The 15,502-nt window shown below is 36.6% G+C and overlaps 1 long non-coding RNA gene across 1 annotated transcript in view; it reads left to right on the plus strand.

Annotated features, from left to right (window-relative positions):
* The window catches only part of LOC128248572 (uncharacterized), a 102,218-nt gene extending 95,001 nt beyond the window's left edge, over positions 1–7,217 (plus strand). The window contains exons 2-3 of the long non-coding RNA XR_008264750.1: positions 5,305–5,365; positions 6,924–7,217. This is a non-coding gene — a long non-coding RNA (uncharacterized LOC128248572). The remainder of the gene's footprint in view (positions 1–5,304; positions 5,366–6,923) is intronic.
* The last annotated feature ends 8,285 nt before the right edge of the window (positions 7,218–15,502 follow it).

Raw genomic sequence — 15,502 nt, forward strand, 5'->3', positions numbered from 1 at the left:
CTTAATTTATCGACCCCAAAAGGATGAAAGGCAAGAGTCGACCTACGCGAAATTTGAACTCAGAATGTAAAGGTAGACGAAATACCACTAAGCATTTCGCCCGGCGCGTTAACGTTTCTGCCAGCTCACCGCCTAAAAAATATTTTTTCTACTCTAGGCAAAAAGCCCGAATTTTTTTCTTTTTTTTTTGTGGGGTGGCAGTCGATTAAATAGACTCCTGTAAGCAACTGGTACTTAATTTATCGACAAAAAGATGAAAGGTAAAAGTCGACCTTAGCGGAATTTGAACTCAGAACGTAACGGCAGACGAAATACCGCTATTCATGTCGTCCAGCGCGCTAACGTTTCTGCCAGTTCGCCACCTTACTATGTATTGAATATACTTTTCTACCGTAGGCACAAGACCCGTAATGTGTTTTGGTGGGGGGAGGGGGCAGTCGATTAGATCGACCCCAATACGCGACTAGTACTTAATTTATTGACCCCGAAAGGATGAAAGGCAAAGTCGACCTTAGCGGAATTTGAACCCAGGACGTAAAGACAGACGAAATACCGATAAGCATTTCGCCTGGCATGCTAACATTTCTTAGTTGTTTATTGCCCACAAGGGGCTAAACGTAGAGGGGACAAACAAGGCCAGACAAAGGGATTAAGTCGATTACATCGATCCCAGTGCATAAATGGTACTTAATTTATCGACCTCGAAAGGATAAAAGGCTAAGTCGACCTCGGCGAAATTTGAACTCAGAACGTAGCGACGAGCGAAATACCGATTTCTTTATTACCCATAAAGGGCTTTGCAAATAATTTTTAAGACATTACCAAACATAAAGACAGTGCAAAACGCAACAAACATAAAATCGGGGTAATTAAAATAAAATGATAATATGCAAGGATGAAAAAATGAGGCGCAATGTCCACTCCACCCACGAAGTCGGGTGGTTACATTTATCTAGTTTTTCACTTTTACGTTCAACGTCATGTAATCATTTTAACGGTTTTGTAATACAAAAAATTCAAACACTCGCGTTACCTTTCTTCTATTAATCATTGTTACTTCCGTCCTTATCAACTGCAAATAATCAGTTCTAAGGGGTGGTGTCTCCACAAACCATAACCGTTTTGTTATTATATTTTCACCAAGTTCTTTTATCTACTCCCAGTAGTTTTCCTCTTGTATCAAAATGCATTTCTCAGCACATTTCTCTAGCATCTTGACTCTTATTGTTTCCTCCAACCTCTCGACTTTTCTCTCCATCTGCTCGCAATTCTCGTACTTTATCAAAAGCCACTTGTATTTGACATCTTTCTCCGTTCTCTCCTCCTCTTCTTGTACATTATTAGTTTCTGGCTTTTCTATCTCTTTTATGTTTTCTGTTGACCGTTCCTTTGACTTATTTTTCTTTCGTTTTTTTATAGTTAGTAGCTCCATTTTCATTCTTCTCCTTTGTTTTCTGTTTCACACTTCTGTCTCTCTTTCATTTCCTCAGTGTGGTCCTCTGCTTGTGCTTTCTCTTGCTGTGGCTGTGTGAACTCATGTAGGCGGCATTTGGTCTTCATATGACCTCTTTCCCCGCATATGTAACAATTTGGTTTTCTTCTCTCGACTACGACATTTAACGTTTTTTCGTCCTCCACTTCTATCTGGTAGGGAATTCTTTCTATGTCCTCGAATGTGGCAAAAAGCCACATTTCGAGTCCAAATCCCCACCATTTGCACACTTTTGTTTTCGCCACTGGTCCCAATTCCGGCTCCTCCTTGGTTGCAGCCAGCACTGTTGCAACCAACCACTCTGGTTTAGTATCTGGTGTAACTCTGGGAATTCGTATTTTTACATTTCTTCCTCTATAGCTTGGTAGCAATGCTATTTTCTCACTTCTTAATATGTTGGTTGCATGCTTGGTTGCCTCTTCTACAGTGGCGAACCTCACCTCAACCGTACCGAACTTTCTCCCTCTGTTGATGTACATGGCTTCATTGACAATTTCACCCAGGCACTCCTCGATTTCTTCTTCCGTCACCATTTCAATTTTACCGGTTTCGACAGCCTGTGTACGATACACTACTGTCCTCAGAATCTTATTTTGTTTAGTCTCTTTTGAGGGACACAATTTGTACGAGGCTCCCTCAACTTCTATCAACTTCCTGCTTCTGGTCACTTCCTCCATATCCAACTTGATTAACTTGGTTTCCAGCGGCACTGGCTTCCTCACCGCAGTGGCCTTGGCGTAGCTCTCCATACTGGAGACACTACCACTTCCCATAGCTGGGAAAAATGCAGCAGCTCACGTGAAATGCAATCGTAATAATTCCACAAAAATCACAATTATTCACCGAGACAGTTTTCACAAAGTAACACAACAGTATTCAGAATAATTCACAGAGCCGTTATACCGCTAAGCCGTTCGACCGGCGTGCTAACGTTTCTGCCAATTCGCCGCCTTGCATATGTGTATATACGATATATGAATGTGTGTTTGCGTGTGTGTGTAATCATTACTCTGGCTGGAAGAAGGTAACGCTTTTAGTGCTGGGATCATAACAACTAAGACCTCTCTTATTGCCAAATATTTCGTAGAGTGTTTGGTGATAGGAAGGGCCAGAAGCTGTAGAAGCCATATTGAAATGAGAACACATAAGTAAAATGTGGTCCCCAACTTGACCAAGAATATAATAACTTCAAATGTGCATTGAATCGGTCGTGTTTGTTTGTTTGTTTGTCCGTAGACAAGATATCTCGAGAACCACTAGATGGATTCGATGAAACTTTCAGGGATGTTTGGCTTCTTGACCGACACGAACTGATTAGATTTTGGGATCGATCGTGTTCTGTACAAGGATTCTGGATTATTTGTTATATTTACTTTACTTTACATGAAGTATTACGATCATACGGACTTTCAAGTCTTTCTCTGAAGGTTTTCACGTAAGCTATGGTGGCGTTGCTGTTTCCAAAGTTTTATTTTCGTTTCTTTATTATTAATTTTACTCGCGTCTTTATCTTAGTAGAAACTGATGGACAAAGAAATCAAACTACATAAACAAACGGCAGCGAAACCGTTCAGAAATTAAATAACACTAAAATATTTAGGAACAATAACAAATTTAATTTATCCTCGACAATTTTTAGTTTTACCAATTTTGAATATATCACTCCTGTTTAAAACCTCTTACCTACTTGACAATTGTATTTCTAGATCTGCCTTGAAGGAAACTTTACTTCTTGGACTCATGTTCTTGTGCGCAATGGTGTTGTTAAACCTCCGTTAACAACATCGTAGCAGATCCTTTCCATTTTCTTTTACGCACGGATAAACGTTTCACTATGAACCTTAATGGTCGTAAAGACACTATATCAGTGGATAGAGTAAAAAAAAAGGCCTTCATGAAGAAAACTGTCCTTGTTCCCACGGCAGACGACACACACTGCATTACAAACATGGTTCGCACACCCACCTTCACATTCCATGACTACAATTGGGATGGATCAAGTACTGAACAAGGATTCTGGATTATTTTTCCGGTATTTTTACTTAATTTTTGTGAGCGGTCGGGTTCATTTTTGATATTCTCATTTGTGAGGGCAGACGAGTTTATTTAAGATATTCTCATTTTAAAAATCATCTCCAGCTAATCGTCGAGAGGACGTTGGTGTTGCCTTGACGGAGGTTAGCGCTCTATGAGTGGTCTTCTTTCAGTATGGTTTCATGACGAAAATTCTCAGTTCTTCAAGCACTTCGTTTAAGAGTGTTATTAATCACATCCACTTTGGATGGGTTACAATCACGCAGTTTCATACTATCGTGTATATCTAGCAATTTCGGGATGCTGCTTTATTTTGAAGTAAACCGACTGGTCATGGTTAATGGCAATTTAATTTACATTTCAAGTTCCAAGTGCACCCTAGGGGCAAAACGTGAGTCCAGGTCTTGTGGTATATACACAACTACTGTTCTCACCAATAGTACAAATTAAGAGTTCATTGTGAATATTTAATAACACTTATATGTGTAACTCTGTCTTTTTCTATGTCCCCTTTCTCTTTCTCTCTCTATATGTATTCTTATGGCAATTAACTGTGCACTGAGAGGAAGCTTGCCAAAAGCAAGGAACTGTAAAACAGTGCAGAAGGCAAAGCTAACAGGCCTCGTTGTGAGGAAATTGAAGTGGGTTGCCAAAGTCTTTTGGGCATTCATTCTGCAGAGCTTTGACTTGGCTTGGAGTCACCGCTGCAGCAAAAGGAGGTTTATTAATTACATTGCTAAAGCTACAGAGAAGCTTGCTAGGTGGCTTTAGATAAAGAGAGAATACCTGTGGGTTGTTGCTATTGGGATACAAACTGGTATTGGATTAACCCCGGCTGAGTCAACTGGGTGAGGGAGTCTGATGTTGAAAGACTTGAAACCGTTTGAGACAGTAGAAGCATCACTGATGTTGCATCCCAGACCATCCACAAGATGTAGATTTAAACTAAACAAAGCTAAATATTAAAACTGTAGCTAATAACTGTTTTGCAGTATTCAGCTACTGCTCTTAAAGTTCTGAGATCGAATCCCAACGGTGGTTTTCTTTCCTTCAGGGTGAAAAGACAAAGTACCACTCAAGTCGTCCCTACAAATTTGCTTGTCTTATAACTAATTTGTTAATAATAGTAACAGCATTTTTATTATTTCTTGTCCTTAAGACAGCAAGCTGACAGAATCGTTAACGCGCCGGGTGAAATAGTTAGCGGTATTTTGTCTGTCTTTACGTTCTGAGTTCAATATCAGCCGAGGTCGACTTTGCCTTTCATCCTTTCGGGGTTCGATAGATTAGGTAACAGTTACGTACTGGAGTCGATCTAATCGACTGGCCCCCTCCCCCAAAATTTCGGGCCTTGTGCCTGGAGTAGAAAAGAATCGTTAGCACGCTAGACAAAATGCCATTTCATCCATCTTTACGGCCTGAGTTCAAATTCCACCAAGGGCGACTTTTTTCATGCTTTCACTGTCGATAAAATAAGTACAGCTGAATAAGGGATTGATGTAATCGGCTTAACCACTCCCTTACAATTGCTGGCCTAGTGCCAACATTTGAAACCATTATTTCCTTGCTGCTGATTATTGTTTTTCTATACAATATTTTTTCTGGTACTTGATTCTTTGTAAACCCCACCATTTTTATAATTTCCCTATAATGTCCCCACCTCATCTGTTCACTATGAAAGTATCGTTGTTGTTACTGTTGTTGTAGCTGTTGATTTCATTCAATATATTTGATTTTCTCATATCTTTAATTGATTGACATTTATTTTTTGTTTGCAGATTTCATGAACCTTTGAAGGTCAAATGAAAACTAGGTTAATTTTTAATGATCACCCTAAAGGTATTTTTTTGATAAAATTTTCTTTGCAAATTTACATTTATTTTTCCTTCATTTCAATATTTATTTATTTTCCATTTATATTAATTTTCTTCATATATTTGATTTTATTGTTGTTGTGGTTGCTTATGGTGTGTGAGAAGGGGTATTTTTCGTTTTCTTTCCTTCTTATCATATTTGTTTCCTGATTTTATCTGTTCGGCTGTTTGCTATTTGTTTTTAGTCTTTATTTTTGTGGGTTTTCATCATTATATTTTGTGTTTGTTTAGTCAATTATAGGCTTACAGAATAAATTAAGTTTCAGCTTTAGGGAGATATCGAAAGATATATCTTAGTAATCATTTTCTCAAAATATCTGGTTGAAGGCAGCTAACTTATTGCAAGCTCTAGCATGACTGTGTGGTTAAGAATTTCGATTCTCAACCTTGTGCTGCTGCTTTCTCTATAACTGCAAGTTTAGCTATATTGCATAAGTAGAATTTAGCATATGAAAATAGCAAACACTAATTGTATGTTTGTATGTATATAAGATGTAGCTGTGTTGTAAGTAGCTTGCCTACCAACCACATGGCTCCGGTTTCAGTCCCACTGCGTGACACCTTGGGCAAATGTCTTCTGCTATAGCCTCGGACCGATCAAAGCTTTGTAAGTGGTAGACGGAAACTGAAAGAAGCTCGTAGTGTATATATATATATATATATATATATATATATATATATATGTGAATATGCTTGTGTGTCTGAATTTGTCCCCGAACCATCGCTTGACAACCGATGTTGGCGTGTCTACGTGCCCGTGACTTAGTGGTTCAGCAAAAGGGACTGATAGAATAAGTACTAGGCTTACAAAAAATAAGTTCTGGGGTCGATTTGTTCGACTAGGAGGTGGTGCTCCAGCATGGCTGCAGTCAAACGACTGAAACAAATGAAAGAATATGCCTATATTATGTATGTATGTATATATATATATATATATATATATATATATACACACACACACACACTTTATTTGTGTATTAACAAGGCAACCAATGGTTTCACGCGAAAAGATTCTTCAAGCTTACCACAAACATTTGCTCGGGAATGAAATTTGCTTAGGTTGTACAAATCCAGGTCCGAAACATTTTTACAAAGTCTTATTGCTTTTTTTTTTGTGTGTTATTTAATCTTGTTCTTCGTTATTTGAAAATAAACTTAATTTCAAGTAGCTTTTTTACATATCACCTTTGACGCAATTCTCTAAACAAGAGAAAAATAAATAGACGTGCAAATTTTTATTTTGCACCCACAAAAATTTTTGGAGGTGCTTCTACACTACTTTCACCCCCATGTTCCAGGACCCATGACCACAAGGAAGTGTTGGCACTCGTTTCCTTTCTGGATGAGGATACTCGAGATTACACGAGACTCAACGGGATATCGAAATAAATACACAGATCACAAGAAGTAATTTATAAGAATATCTTAATTGTTATCTCCCTTGCATTAGCTCTGGATTTTCACAAGAAATTATGTTCACCAGAGATTAATTAATTCTTGAATTATCTTACCTTTAATGATAGATAAGTAAATAAATGCCAGATGACCGATGCGGAAGAAAACAGTGAAACTGAAAGACTACAGAAGACATATGCAAAGATGATGAGAGATAGTTATAGGATTTTGAATGGTACAAGAGATGACAAGGGAACACTACGACTAGCAGAATGCTGCGTTGTATATCCTATCCAACGCAGGCAAATGGAAATATTGAAGGCAGAAAATTATAATGACGATGGTGATATACAGTAATGAGTGTTTTGTATATTTATAAAAACATCATTGACTTAATAAATGTTCTACGTACATGTAAAGAATGTGCGATGTTAAATATTTGATTTTGTTTTATTAAGTGTAATTCTGACGTTTTAATAATTACATGAATGATTCAATATGCGTGTACAGTATTAGTGTATACCAATGCAAAGCAGTCATTGCGGTGCTTTCCTTTACATCTAAAAGTAAACTCAGCCAGTGAACACACAATGATTGATCCAATACCAGACGAAAATAAAAGTAGGATCGATATAATTAACAGAAACACTTGAAAACGCTGCTCCAGTATGGCTAGAATCTAGTGACTGAAACCAAGCCAACAAAAAAGTAAAGGAGTATCATACACAAACTATTTTTGCGATTTCCTTTCTCTTTTTCTTCCTTCTCTCTCCCCTTTCTATTTCTCTGTCTTTCTCTCATAAAACTGCTGTAGAAAGAATATCCGGTGTGATGTTTTCGTTATTTAAATTATTTTCGCCAAAAATTACATTCATAATTAACGTCATTACTCATGTTTACTAAATGCCTAAGTATACAGGTTGTGAAGTGAAGAGCGTTACAGCGATTAGCGGCAAATGCATGTTATACAATAACTTTTCTGAAAACCGACGTCCTTCATTGCATTTGATTGTATCCTGGTTATTAAGAAGATATGTTCACACATGGCATGTATCATGCAAATGGACACTTAGAGAGGCGTACGAAAGATATTTGTCGAATAAATTTGTCATTGCTCTCATACACATTTTGTAAAGCCAAATCTCTCTTTTAGATATCATCAATCCCGTGTATTATTTAGAGCACGAGATACTGTGCATAAAAGGAGCGTACACTGGCATCAGAGGCATGAAAATAAAAAAAAAAGACCTGCTGTCGTGATATTTGCATAGAATATCTTATTCAAAATCCATTTAACAATGTGGTGTCGAGGTTGCATCTAATGTTTGTGTATTTGTCAGATGTAAGCACAACGTAGGTTTTCTGCGAAAACTCGGGAGATTTACTGAATGATACACAACCAACGGTTTTAACTAAAAATCTTTACCTCACCTTTCTTCAAATAAAATGTGCCAAACGATCCTTACAACGCTGGAAACTTGGTTGAGATTGTTCGTTTTAAAAATATGCGACTTCTCGAAGCCATTCTTTTCCAAAATAATCCGGTTTCATTCTTATTACATATTTGTTTTGAGTATATTTGTTTTCTTCAATCATTTTCTTCCCAGCAAAAAGGCAGTGCATTGAGCTTCAACTTTATCAGTACTGGATGACTCTCTACAAATTTTTACATTAATTCTATTCTATTCTTAAATCGTTCAAACGAGCAATCATTTACATCGAATGTCTTTTCAATTCTGGTGCGATTACCATTATTTTTCCTGGCTATAAATAATACCCTCAAAGCTTTTGCTTAAATCATAGCTTTGCAAAGAAAAATACAATTTTTATCAAAATCCTAAATCTATACAGTAAAAAGACGCTGCATTTCTATCATGGTAATGCTTCTACTGCTTGTAGATGATTGCAAACTGCAAAAAATCGGCTGTAATTTTCTTACTTTTATTCCAGTTATATTTTGTAGGGTCGATTCATGCTAACCAAGATCGTAGCCAAATCTCGAATTGCTTTTATAAATTCTCTTGCTTGATGCAACTGAAATATTCGCGACACAAGTATTTTCTTATTTTTCGTAATTATGGAACACGATATATATAAACCCAAACAATATCTTTATTGAAAATACATGACACATTATTGCACGACGACGACAGTAAAGAACAAAGTGATGAGTCGTTGCAGCATATGAGACGCATTGACTTTAATTATCACGCCAAAAATTCCTACAGAATGGCATTAGTTTCAAACTAACTGAAAAATGCTACTATTATTTCATAAAACGTATTAAATTATATTCCTATTATTCGAATTCATATTCATTGAGGTCTTATACATATATGCATAGATACATGCATCCATACAGCTTGGTACTAATGACGCCGCATGCAAACACACATAAATACACACACACACGTGCAAGTATACATACATAAACACACACACACACACACACAAAGGGTAAAGTGAAGGCGCATGGCTCAGTGGTTAGAACGTCGGGCTCACAGTCATGAGGTGGTGAGTTCGATTCCTGGACCCTGCTGTGTGTTGTGTTCATGAGCAAAAGGGATAGAAATGCAGGAAAAACACTAAAATCTAATAACCGATGCAAACGTTGTGAAGTTAACACCAAAGATATCACCTACATCATAAGCAGTTGTCCGAAACTGTCATCACAGTATTATCTACCGATGAGACATGATATAGCTAGGACACTCTATAATGAAATCCGCCGGAAGGATAATTCAGTGGACAAAGAAATAAGAACCCACAGTATGGGAGAAGTCGTAGCCATTCATAATAAAAAGGAGTACTGGTGGAATGTCCCAGTGAAGACCTCAATAAAATGTAAGCACAACAGACCTGAAATAATGATTTGGGACAGTGGAAAAGTGAAAATCATAGTTCACAGATCAGCTGCAGAGTAGAATGTTGTTTCGAATACTAGCAACGAAGATTCTTTTAAAGCTATTCTGGGGCCAGGAGTTAGATTCAAATGAGGGGATGGCGTAATTCTCTTATCCAGGTACGCTCACATTCCATCCAACGCATTTATACTCACATGACTTAGATCGAGCTGAGGATACGCTAAAAGATAATTAATAGGTCCCGGTATTGCGCATGGGAATTCGTTCTAGGAGCCACTAGATTGCGAAGTAAACTTTCGAACCACGTCAGCATGTCGACTCTAAACTAACAAATTTTATTGAATTCTGTTTGCATTTGAATAGACTGAAGCGAGCAGTCATATGTTTCCGCCTCCACCGAAAGTGCAATAGTTAAAAGTTTGAACCCGTGATCATATTATCTGCTGGCTTGCACCTTAACCCCACAGCTATTGTATCACATTAGAATTATAATTTGCAATTTGGTTCTACTCAGTTGAAGACAGTTGGGAATGGTGCAGAAAAGTTTGTATGAGGTAATGCACATGTTCTGCATTTTCTGCATCAGTTTATCAAGGATTCAATTGATGCTCGTTAATCCGGAACAATGGAGAGAATCTTATTGAATTATCATCACCTTTTGCATGTCAACTTATATAATTATCAACTTTCCATGTCCTTTATATACACGATTAAACAGCCAGGAATGAGAGGTGGCAAGGATCTGTAACGAAATATCTTTACATTGTTATGTAGTGAAGAAAGCTTAGTGAATTAACTGATATTTTTCCAGACCCGCCGTTCCAAAGCCTTGTTAGATTATCCACCTTGCTGGGCCAACAGCAGTCACATAATTATTCAACATTACCACTTTGACCTATCTCCCATCATGAAATGTTAGAATCTTAAAGTAATCTAATATTAAACATATATTGAATTAAACGATTAAATGAAATAGAAATGCATTAGTATAAAGTTATATGGTATGAAGTTACACGACAGGTATTTATGCTTAATGTTTCACTCTTACGTGTGCTGTTCTTCATACAAGAAACATAGCTGGCATTATCGAATATCAACAGCGATCGTTGTTTATATTTGACATAGTTGTTGTTTGTTTGGCCCAGTGTGAGATTAATTTAAGCAGGCCTGTGAACCATAAATATTCCAATGAAATGAAAACCATCTCGTTTTTTTCTCAGACCTGTACACAGACGCACTCAAGTCCGAGGTGCATTCCTGGAGTTCTAAAAGGTTTTCACGAGAGACATTTATTTAATTTCAAAGAAGTACAAAACTGTAATATCCTTCAAAGTAAAATCCTCTGACTTCAATGCACTAATTGTAGTGACCAGCTACTTTGTGAAGGCCCCATGGAAATCTTCCAAAGTGAAGGTGTCCAGAATCCTCGTCACAGACTCCATCTTCTCAATGCCTTCAAAACGACTTCCCTAGAGGTTCTCTTTCAGCTTAGGGAATAACCAAAAGTCACAGAAAACAAGGTCTGGACTGAAAGATCGATGAGGGAGAGTTTTGATTTCCATCTCTTTAAGGTATTTGGTTACCAGGATGGAAACCTGATAAACAGTATTTAGCAGTAGCCTGTGACAAGCAGTGTTTAGCAGGGCATTTTCAAAGTGTAGTTGCAGCCATCTCCTTCAACCTAGAATAAAAATTATGGCAGGTTAGTTTATTAGATGTATAGTAATGATATACTAAAATCACAATAATGTAGGACATTAATAACCGCTTCATCAGAAAAGAGTCTTAAAACATCTGGAATACACCTTGTACATTAACAAACTTGGCATTACTTTTTTATGACTCCGAGGAGTTAAATAGCTGGAAATGTCACTGTTAGTTCTAGCACGTCGATCTACAATTTTGAGACTCCTTTGATCACTGAGCCAACTGAACGTTATTTACGATGTTAACAATGTTGTGATAACAAATATTTAACTAATTTCGTAAGGGATTAGCAAACATTTACTAATTGATGGCAACACTTTTCATTATCATTACACAGCTAATGTCTCATTCCACTTTTGAAACGCGCTGCGCTATATGAAGCAACGTCGTTGTGTTTTTCTAGGAAGTTAAATGACTACGTAGAGTTCCACTTATTAATCTGCTGTTAATATAAACAGTACAGTTATTTCTTTTAACAAACCCTCTGTAATTTAGAATTAAAATTAAGTGATTCTAACTGACAGCGCCAATGACTCAGGCTGCTCCGTTAACAGCAATATTTTCTGTGTTACTTGTATATGTTAATTGTTATATATATATATAAATTTGCTTGGCAGCTAGGGTTTAGCATTACACAAAATAAACCAAGAACTAATCGAATCAAAAAAGATTCACCGGAACAGTAATTCAATTATTCACTTATGATAATTCTTCAATAGTAACTTCATTGATTCGAGAATTCCAACATATCAATCACTCGTTCACAGTGTTTTTTTTTTTTAAGGAGATAACAAGGGCGTGTCACTTACTTCGGTTTCTCGCTAATATACATCAGCGAAAGACACATATTTAAACATGCGTGCGTGCGCGCACACACACATGCATATAGGCATACACAATTACATGCATATATACAGTTGTACATACATACATGCGTATACTTTTTGAGTGAAGAGGCACTAAAATAGCATCTGACTTTTTATAACAACGGTAGTATAATACCTTGTAATGAAATAATAGACAACGTTCAGAAGGCTTAACAGAACAATAAAAATTTATTATAAGAGGAAGTGAGGATAACATTAAATCAAGGTTTGCTTGCCAACATAAAGGGCATAGCATTTAGAGATATGGTACAACAGTGTTCTAAGTAAATCGAAGAACAGTCCAAGCGACGCGTTATAGGTTCACAAATCCAGGAAAAAGGTGTATGCATATTAAATATGTAAAACTTACTGATACTGTATATTGTAAAATGTGAACGTGATAAATGTTCGAACAGTCCATAAAGAGTTATTTAGTTCTAGAGTATTTCTCCATTAGATGTTGTCCACTTGGTGGAGTTCAGCTCTGTCTTCGACATGACACTGAGTCTTACTCCCTTAGGGAGCCTGTTTGGAACTGACTAAAAATTTCCCGTGATTTTGTGATAGACGGCAGTGTATGTATGCGCGAGGTAAAGTGGTTGGCTACACTAACCAAATCACGCATAGATGGATAACAGTTCCGCCAAAGGGGAGTAGTGCTCCTACATTCAACATACTCGATAAAATTCTGTATTAAGTGAATATACTTGTGTGGCCTAGAATCGCAATCTCATATTTTCAGTTACCATTGTAAAGCGGCATTCATGTGAGGTGACACGTCCTGGTTATCAACAAACCGCCCTACATAAATATCACTAGCAGAAAGCCCGCCCTCTGGGCGGTTTTCTGCTAGCCACTCGATAATGTTTCCACATTTGATTCCCAATTCTAATAATTTTAATGATATTTTACGTCTATTTATTTCTTTGTAAAATAGTGCTCACTTGGTTAGTAAATATTGCTTTCATTATTTTATCAGTCATAATTTCTCTTTTTTAAAGCGTCAATCTGTTACATACATTTATCATTAACATTGGTAGAACTTACATAGGTGAGCATAAATAGATAGATAGATAAATGGATGGATGGTTGGATACACACACATTCACACACACAAAAGTCTGGTACTGTGAGAAGATATGGGAATGGTGTTTCCTTACCTTTTCAAATAAACCCAAACTTAAAATGATCTAATATAACGATATCATTCGGCATGTGTTGAAATATGCCAAAACAAATTAATTCCACGCAAATATATGATACTTTACATATAATTTATATGTTAATTCTATTTACTGAAACTTGCTAAAAAGCATATTTTGCTTTAAAGTAGTATCTCTTTGTAGAGACAATTGTCAGTAATCGTACTGTTTCCATTTCTTTCAGCCAATTTCTTTACATGAGCCTTCTTTCGAATTTTAGATAATGCAAAATACAGCTGACCATGTGAGAAGAATTGTGTCGGAAGATACATTCCATTTTGTTCAAAAGTCTGTCCCTGTGCCTTGTTGCACGCCAAGGCAAAAGCTGGCTTGACAGGAAATTGTTTTCATGTAAATGTAAATGAAAATTCCATTTCTTGAGAGATACATGTGGTATCCTTGGGATTAGCAGAGTTGATCCTACATAAGAACCAGAAGCAACCTCATCCTCAATAACAAGATAATGTAAACTAACAATGATGTAGTGTGTACCATTGCAATGTCCATTAGTAGTATCTAAATTTCTCAGAAACATTATGCATCGTGTTTTTCATCTGCTTGAGAATGTGTGGTGGAAACCCTGATGGTGTAAATTTATTGATGAACTCGAAGGGGTACAGAGCGGCATTATCAACTGTACCTGAGCTTCTGTATATTTTTAGTTCACCGGGGATCCTGGTCAATAGAAAATCATTCATAAATTGCTTCATTTGTTGGAGTAACAATGGTTCTATTTGCAAACCACACAGGGTTTGTGAAGTTATTTTTGAGGTTAGCATATACAAAATCACACAGATCTGAAAGAGTACCACTTTCAAGGCAAAGGTCATTGGGTAGTTTGATTTTGAATTCACCTAGGCTTTGTTAAACAGAAATGTTACCATTTCTTACATCCAGAAGGTAATTAGCAAACTCTCTTTCATCAGAATGACCTTCTGTAAGGAGTCTTAGATTGGTTGTCAATTCCACTACTTCCACATGATCGCAAAGAAAAGATCTCTTTAGTGCAGCATCAGCAATTTGTGATCTGACACCATTATTTTGAAGTAGAATATTCTCTTCTCGAGATACCCTAACCAGTCGGTCATGTGTAGCGGAAATAGAATCATGTCTACGTCTCCGTGCATGTTCAGGCGTCTGTCTCAGTCGTTTTGTTCTGGTTTCAGCTGATTCAGTTGTCCGTCTTTTTCTCTGCGTTGTGCCTTTACTGCTAAATTTTCTTTTTCAGTCGCATATTACAAGTAAATGAAAACTCCTTAAAAACTATCTTCTTTGGTGTGCTGGAAATAGCGGCGATCACATAGTTATTATTGTAAGGCTTATAGCGTTCCAAGTAGTCATACCAGCAAAATTACTTAATCATTTAAAAAAAAAAAAAAAATTATACTGGTATGTTAAAGAATTTTCATCTTATCAAAAATATTCATTTAACAAACTACAGAATATGATAATATGCTTGGAATTGTGCCTCATATTAAAGTTTTACAACTTTTTTTGTGTAAACATGAAATGAAAAATATCGTATACGCGAAAGCTCGTTAAAAACTATCTTGTTTAGCGTGCAAGAAATAGCAGCGATCACATAGTTATTATTATAAGGCTTATAGTGTTCGAAGTAGCTATACCAACAAAATCACTTCTTCATTAAAAAAAAATTTTTTAATGATCCAGATGGAGTATATGTAATCTGAACTTTTCCCCCCTTTTTTTAATTATTTTTTTTACGGAATCCCACGTTTTAAGGCTATGGAGATTCCGATTCTGAAAAAAATGTTTTCAAAAATCTCAAATTCAAAATTTCGACCCCCCCCACATTTCCTCATTTTAAAATATTTTCCGGAATTTTTTTTTTCTTTTTTTTAGAAATGCGTAAAAAAATACGGAGATTATGATTCTGAATAAAAATTGTTTGAAAAATTTCAATCCCCTCAAGCAGGCTATTTACATGCTAGAAATAACAGCCAAATCTCACAAAATCCCTTTTCACCTGCCAAAGCCCTTTTTCATAAAAACCTTTCACCTGCCAAACCCCTTTTTCATACAAACACATCTTTCTCATTGCTATCCA

The sequence above is a fragment of the Octopus bimaculoides genome, chromosome 8 (genome assembly GCF_001194135.2).
Source record: "Octopus bimaculoides isolate UCB-OBI-ISO-001 chromosome 8, ASM119413v2, whole genome shotgun sequence".
NCBI lineage: Eukaryota > Metazoa > Mollusca > Cephalopoda > Octopoda > Octopodidae > Octopus > Octopus bimaculoides.